The sequence below is a fragment of the Ursus maritimus genome, unplaced genomic scaffold (genome assembly GCF_017311325.1).
Source record: "Ursus maritimus isolate PB19 unplaced genomic scaffold, ASM1731132v1 scaffold_14, whole genome shotgun sequence".
In the NCBI taxonomy this organism is placed as follows: Eukaryota; Metazoa; Chordata; class Mammalia; order Carnivora; family Ursidae; genus Ursus; species Ursus maritimus.
Genome location: NW_024423786.1, coordinates 20,784,947 through 20,793,066, shown reverse-complemented (window position 1 = coordinate 20,793,066; position 8,120 = coordinate 20,784,947). Strand labels below are relative to the sequence as shown.

Genomic DNA, 8,120 nt, shown 5'->3' with positions numbered 1-8,120 from the left:
AGGTCACAAAAATTAACAAATCATCATAACTGCCTAATACATCCTGGGCTGGTTGTGGAAAAACAAGATCATTCTGGATTTATATCTGTAAGTGTGGGATTTCCTGGACAGCTAATATCCACAAACAATCAAACACAGGAGGAACACGGGGAAAAAGGCAGCATTATTTCAAATTTGAGCTGGGAGTCGTGATTTGTAAAGGCTTCAGNNNNCAGGAACTGCAGTTGAAATTTGAAGCAAGGAAATTCTTCTACTAGGCACTGATGGACATTTCTCTGTTTCTCTTGGCTCCGTACAGGTTTTTAGGTCACTGGGTTTCGAACGTGATGCCAAAAGTGAGAATCTCACTAGCACAGAAACTTTGAAAAGGACAACTAACTTAATCCCTCAATTTAAATAAAATAATAATAATAAAAAAAAATCTAATGATACTTCACTCAAGAGTCAGAGCTTTTTATGAGACCTGTTGCCAATATTAGTGTCTTGGAATGATCTCATCTTTCATCCTGGCGAAATTCCAACACACAATTTCATTAACCCAGGTACTGCAGGTGATAAAACTCATTTTTCCCTAAAGAGACAGCTAAAAAGTACCAGTTATACATTTATGAAGTACCAGCAATCAAAATTATGGATTTTCTAAAAGGTTTTTAACTACTTTTATTGAAAGGAAAATCGCTGTCTCAGACTTTTGTGACACTGCTGCTTCTAATAAATTTTACCATTTAGACATGGCCATAACGTGGGAGACAGTGTCAATAAAAGTATGGTGCAAAGATGATCCCTGTCTTTTAAGTAATGCCTTCTAATCACACGCCGGAAACGATCACGTGAAGTATGTAACTAATGGCTCTTAAAAGAGAAGAACGCACGACAATGTATCTATAGTGATACAAGGTACCGTATACACATACTGCTTATATGCAGAATTAATTGCAGGAGGAGACACTAAAAAATGTGTCTCATGCTTTCAGAGTCTATGAGGAAAAATTAAATTTCATTTACATTTCTGACTAAAGTCTGTTTGCTGGGGAAAAAAACGGGTTCAAAGGTTATTTGCTTCTTTTTTTTTTTTTTTTTTTGAGCAAAGTGGTGGCAATGGGCCTGTTATCTTTGGCAAATTGGTCTAAACTTTTCTATCTAATATTCTATAGATCACTAGAGGGCACTGTGGTATTTAGGCCACTCTGACCTCTCTGAGTACTTGGAAAGGTCCTGAACTCCCGAACAATGTCAGAAAGGTGAAAGGGCAGACTTTTTAAGGGGGAAAAAAAATGTGTTCTGGTAGCACCCACTTTTTAATTTTTCTAAAGCAAGTCAAAAATGCACAATCAGGGCAAAAGTCAAATACCTACAAAACCCTGAGCTCACCTTGTGATACTCAGACTTGTCACCTGGGGGGCCTGAAGGGGGGGACGACCAGCGTCATCCCCATATTCTTGAGATTTAAATGGTGAGGCTGGACTTTGATTTGCATACACCCACATTCTAGATGGCTACTCCCTCCGCACGTGCTCAAGCCTCCTCCGCGCGAACTGGAGGCAATTTCACTGCAGAACATTCAGGCGTGCAAACCGAGAGCCACAAATGGTTTGAAACAATTTATGATATCCGGCCTCCTTCGACATGTATTAGCATATACCTGGTTTCTTTAACATACACTTTGTTTTTCCAAAACCACAAACATCGTTGCTGGAACTTCATGTGGAAGTGCTTAAGGGGCGGAAAGTTAACACCTTTGTGATCCCTGCCTCCTCACGGTGGCTGTTACACAAAAGCTTCTTTGTGCAGGCTTTCTCGAGATGTTTTCTTAACATGTTCCAAGTAGTTTTAGGCAGGGAACTAAAGTAAACAAGATGTTACCATGATAAAAACACTTGTGAAAACATTACAGAGCGCACTTCGTAGTTTCTTACACATAAAACTCTTCACAGTTTTGAGAAGTAAAATTCACAGAAAAAAAAAATTCTTTTTTTTTTTAAAAAGCAAATGACCGATGGAATGTCCTCGACTGTCTGCAGTCGTGGACCTTTTTGAAAGGGTCAGAGTTCCGCCCCTAGGGATTTTCCTTCACCTTTTTTTCTCCTAGCCTATTAGAGCACGTAGCACATTTATTTGTTTTAATAAATAATATACATCCATCCAACACGCAAAGGAATTGTTTTGATTGTTGTGCAGGGTGCTCTTCTCCAAGAGAAAGAGCCAAAAAATAAAAACAAAACAAAAACAAGAATTCCTTTCAAATGGATACCAAGCAAGGACGCACATTACACTCTTCTGAGATGTGACACAAATGACCACCTAGAAGAAAAACTAGGGGGAAATAGAAATATTCTTCCCAAGCACAGAAGACTACCTGGTATTTGTGAAACTACGGGTCTGTGTCTGATTTTACATTCTACGTTAGAAACAGGAAAATGTGGTCATGATTTAACCTTCAAATCCACTCTCCACCTTGTCAGAGAATTGTATGAACCCTTTTTGAAAAAGAAAAAGGGAAGAATTATCAATCTGTGTTTTCCCTGGTAAAGGTTGTGTCTTCAACCGGGTTTGAAAAGAAACCACCAGTCCAAGTGGGATCAGAATGGAAGGACACAGGGCGCTTCACCTATCTGGATCGGATTGGCCTTGTTTTTGTTTTGCTGTTACCGGAGGACTCCGAGCAAGGCAGGTCTGGAGGATTTCATTAGAGTTAGCAGGGGCACCTGCTGGTATCCGTTAGCACTAACAAATACGGCAGTCACATGATCACTCATGGCTGATGGGCTAAAAAAAAAAAAATCAACACAAAAACTGCAACTTGTTTTGAGAAGAAACAGGGAAATAAATGCGTACAACAGACTGGGTATCTGCTGATTCTGATAAAGCTTCCCTCTCTGTTGGCTGTGGGGGAAAGACAACAGGATGGTTATTTGTACAGTATTTATCTTTGAAATCAAGGGCCCTGTGGTATACCTCACCTTGGGAACAAACACTGCAGAATGATCACAGAAAAGTGTCAAATCTCTGGTTTTCATTTACCAACAGTTATGATATTTTGCTCTCAGGAGGGAAAAAAAGAATATGCTTCATTTTTAGACCCATGAGTCTCCCCCTCCCTTCCCTTAACCTCTCTTTCTGCGAACAGTGGCATTTTATTGTCAGGTGGGATTTTTATCCTGAATCACTGATCCTGGCCTCTCTAAAAAGTTACATCTTATGAACCTGAGCCTAACAGGGTCAGGGAACAGTTACAGAGCAAAGTTACTTGCCCCTTTCATACTGAGCCCTAAAAACCAGGTGGAAAAACCCAACCCCATCAAAGTACAGAAACCGTGGCTGGTGAATGAAGTAACAGGGCAAGGCATGCATGGATGTTTCCCTAAACTATGAATAAACCTAAGGGCTCTGTGAATCTAGACTAAAATAACCCAGGATAGCAATGGCCAACGACATGCAGAAAGATTTCTCAGCTGTGAACATTAGGACACCAAAAAAGTTTACCCTAGCTCAGAGGTCAGCAATCTTACCGCCCATTCCTTACGCACAGCCCCATGGCTGCTTTTTTTTTTTTTTTTAATTTTTATTTATTTTTATTTTATTTTATTTTATTTTTTTAAAGATTTTACTTATTTATTTGACAGAGAGAGACAGCCAGTGAGAGAGGGGACACAAGCAGGGGGAGTGGGAGAGGAAGAAGCAGGCTCCCAGCAGAGGAGCCTGATGCGGGGCTTGATCCCAGGACTCCGGGATCACGCCCTGAGCCGAAGGCAGACGCTTAACGACTGAGCCACCCAGGCGCACCCCCCCATGGCTGCTTTTATGCCACAATGGTGGAGGTGAGGTGTTGTGACAGAGACTGAAACCCAGCATATTCACTGTCTGATCCTCTACAGAAAAAGCTTGCCATTCCTTGCCCCCCTCCCCCCAATCACATGTGACTGTGTGGGACTTTTGACAAGAACTTAATGGTTAAAAAACTAAAGATTAGTCTCTTCTGACAGATTAATGCTCTGCGGCGTCACGATACCTTTCCTAGAATGGTCAGAAATGTTTGGATTTTTAAAATTACCCCTCTTTTAAAAATATACTTAAGTAGATAGATGAGAAAAGAAGTACTAATATATTTTTAAGGAGTGCCTGGTATGGGTCAGGCACTTTACACGATGCACCTCTTCATTCCAACAACCCTGAGAGGTGGACTACTGATATTATTATCCCAAATTACATAGGCGGATATTGATGCTTAGAGATGCTGTGTAACTAGCTCAAAGAACACACTAACACAAAGTGGCTTCACCACCCAATCTGCCTTTGCTTCAAAGCTTTTTCTACACCTACTGCCTTAAGTTGAAAGCATATAGTTAATAAACTGCACTGCTTCTAACCAGGCGGGATTGTATAACAGTTAAGAGCAGGCACTACAAAGGCAGACAGCTTGGGTTTGGATCTTGACTCCACCTCTTATTAGCTGTGTGACGCTGCCGCGGAAAACCACTTAACCCCTCTGTGTCAGTTTCCTTATCTGTAGGTTGAGAGTAATACCTTCATATTATCACTGTAAGGGGGCATGAAGATTAAATGAGTTATACAGTTGACCCCTGAAAAACATGGAAGTTAGGAACACCGACCCCCTCACGCAGCAAAAACCCGTGTGTAAATTTGATGCCCCCAAAACTTAACTCTTACTAGCCTACTCTTCACAGGAAGCCCTACCAACAGCAAAAAAGTTAACACATATTTATATATTGTACGTATTAAATAGTATATTCCAATCAAGTAACCTACAACAGAAAATACTAAGAAAAACATAACGGAAGAAAATATATTTATAAAACTACTGTATTTATCGGGGGGAAAAATCTGCACGTAAGTGGATCTCTGCAACAAATTGGTGTTGTTCAAGGGTCAACGGCATATGTGAAGTATTTGGAACTGTCCCTGTAGCACAGACGTTTGATTATAAACTCTTACTAGGGGAGTGTAAAATCAGGGTACAGAAGATAGGTGGGGAAAAAAAAAAACTAGAAAGCAACAACTAAGTCAAGGTCAGATCAATGCTACATTTTGTTGAGTAAGAGTGCCTTGGAGAATCCAGGCACTGCTGGTTATCTACCTGTTAAGAAAACACCTCCACAGAGGGATAATGAAAAAGAAGAGTGAACCCAAGAAAGAGGTGCTTCCAGAATCTGCAATCTGGCACAGTTAGAGAAGAAATGCTTAAAACATCACTTCCCAGTAACAATGACTCCACGGTGATGTGAGTCAAAGAGGCCACGTGGTTTCTGTCTGACCCACACGAAATACGGTAGCTCTTCTAGTCCAGTTCAATGGAAAGCAAAGTTGGTTTCATCAAAGCCAATGTGATTACTCTGTAGACTGCACACAGATGTGGGAGAAGTGAATCTGCAAGGAGACTAACTTATTTTCCACTACATTAAGCAAGACACTGAAACCTGAAGACAACTCTGAATTTCCAAGAGCTAAAATCATGCTAGAGAGGAAACTCAGAATCCTGAATTCGTCATATACGGCCAATCAATGTGTCACTGAGGAAAGCAGTAGGAGAACAGTGAGTTCTAGGTTTTGTTTTTGTTTTTTTTCCTTCAGCATTTCCTCTCCCTTTGCTGATTTACCTACTTGTTTTTCACACTCAGGAACCAAGTCTCTCCTCCCTAGCCCCCATGTGGTTCACAGGGGGTGAACACATCTCTATCTGCTCTGGAGGTGGGCATGGGATGCGAGCCTGGCTATATAGCTGTGATCTGCTCAAAGCTGGAACACGTGACTCAATCTGGGTCAATGGGAGTCTGCCCAGGACTGTTGCTGGAACGACGGGACAAGAGACGCACTGTGAGATGAGTACACATAGGACGGCTTGGCACTGTCTTCCTTAGTTCTACTTGGAAAGAGCCTAAGAACGAAGGCAGCGCAAAAGAAAACTGAGCTAAGAGACACCGAACCAGTACTCCACTGACACTGCCTAAGCATCTGAATCCAGCCATGGGCTTCCCAGTAACAAGAGTCAATTATCATTCCCTACCCTTCGGGTTTTTTTAGTGGGGGGAAAGGATGAGGGGTTAAACCAATTTAAGTCAGGTTTCTGTAGCTTGCAAACAAAAGTCTTCTAACAAATACAAGTCGACAAATAAGTCCGAGGAAATAAACAAGCAACAGTCGCAGGTTCATAGTGGGCATTCCAATTCCACTGAGCAAATATGAACTGAGAACATGCCATTTCATGTGCAAAACCACAATAAATAATTGAGAGGTGGTTTTCTATAAAGAGCTGGGCTCCTAATATCCTTAAAAGGGGCTTTTTAAAAACAGGAATTAGTCTAGGCCCCAATTCTGATGATCTAGATTCTTTTCTTCAGTATAAGGTGTGGTTTGAAATTGTGCTATCTCATGGTGGAGGCACAAAAGAAAAAAAAAAAGATTATATCTATAAAATATATATAATATTACATATAATATATATTATATAATAAAAATTATATATAAAATGTATATATTATCTCTCTCTATATACATATCTATCTCATCTAATTGTCAGTTTACATAATAAATGGACTTCTGATTTGAGGATGAGGGTGGAAATACTTTGGTAATTAACAACATGTTTTAAACGGATCATATTGGAAAACTGCCCTTTTCCCTTGTGACTCTAAAAACTGATACACTGAGAATGTTCAAGGTAATTGTATATTTCTAGAGACTTTATGAAAATAAATCTTATTTACAGATGGTTATCAGCCATTCTACAGATGAGCGAAATTAGCACCAATACAGTTATCAAAGCTAGCACCGGTGCAGAAGGTGAAATCAGAATGTGAAAGTGGCTTCTGCCGAGGTCTTTTTCTCTCATTATCTAAATACAATTAAGCAATAACAAAACAATGATTTTTAATGAGTGATTTATAAGACAACAAAGCCCAGTAACACTAACTTGAATCATCATAACTGTAAAGGGCTTGTGCTTACTCTGAAGTATCACTGCTCTTGATTGTTGATATTTAAAACACATTTCAGGCATCTCTTTTCAAAAAAAATTTAAGTTTCGAATGACCACCTCATGCTTTTCAAGTAAAATACTAAAGCTGGGAGGCTCTGAAATAGATTCACAGGCTTCATTAATTAAAAAACGATATTCACCAACGCTCCTTTCAGGTAACACTGGATGTACCTTAACGGTAGGCTCTTATAATATTTGTATCCAGGTCCATAAAGCTAAATATAGAGATTGCTTTAACAATATAAAGACCACACAAAACCGGAAAACTGCACCTAAATCCACAGGCTTCTAGTTCTAGAGGCTTGAATGAGAAAAGACCGAAGGAAAGAGCCCCAAACACCCAATTTGTAAGCCATCACGAAGCCAGATATAAAGGAGTGATACGTGCGTGTACGTTGGATTACTGCATGATAGGTCAATATACTAAATATAATGTGTTATTATATTCGGTTCAAAGATATTGTCAATAAATTTATGGGGGTGTCCACAACACAGGGTGGTGTAGTCTAAATTTTATTAAAGGACAAGGTAACTGTAGGGAAGGGAAATAGTAAGATGTGGTGCAGAAGCCTTTCGCTTCAACTAGAAGATTCATGTATCATTTATTTACAAAGATACTTTAACAGTGTTACAGATTCAAAGGGAGTAGCCCAAGTTTCAGTCATACTTCAACTGCAGATATTAAAGTTACTCCATTCTCCCCATAAGGACAAGAATCCGAACGAAAGCTAAGGCCAATATGGAAAGGTGAGCAGCAAGGTGGCAGCATCTCCTTGGCACCCATTTCTTAAGTTCATGAAGTCATTTGCAGAAAAACAAAGAAGACCAATCGCCAAGCTACAACGGGCCAGTCACTGACAGCAGTTTTAAACAATCGGAGTTAGTAGGTCAGTGATTCAGTATGCAGACACAGGAACAAAAGTGAAAACGATATTACTGCAAATTTAATACTGGGAGAATTTTTATTTAATCACTGTCATTCTGAGAAAATGGGTAAACGCAGACTGTTCCGAAGAGCATACAAACTGTCCTTGGTTATACCTCTTTGGCCCTTTGCTATCAACCCTCCACAGGTGCTGTAACTATTCCGATGACAATGCGCTAGACCTTATGATTCAGAGTCCAT

General features: G+C 40.0%; 1 protein-coding gene across 11 annotated transcripts in view; it reads right to left on the bottom strand.

The window, feature by feature from the left end:
• The window catches only part of FOXP1 (forkhead box P1), a 576,958-nt gene that overhangs the window by 49,145 nt on the left and 519,693 nt on the right, over nucleotides 1–8,120 (bottom strand). The window lies entirely within an intron of this gene.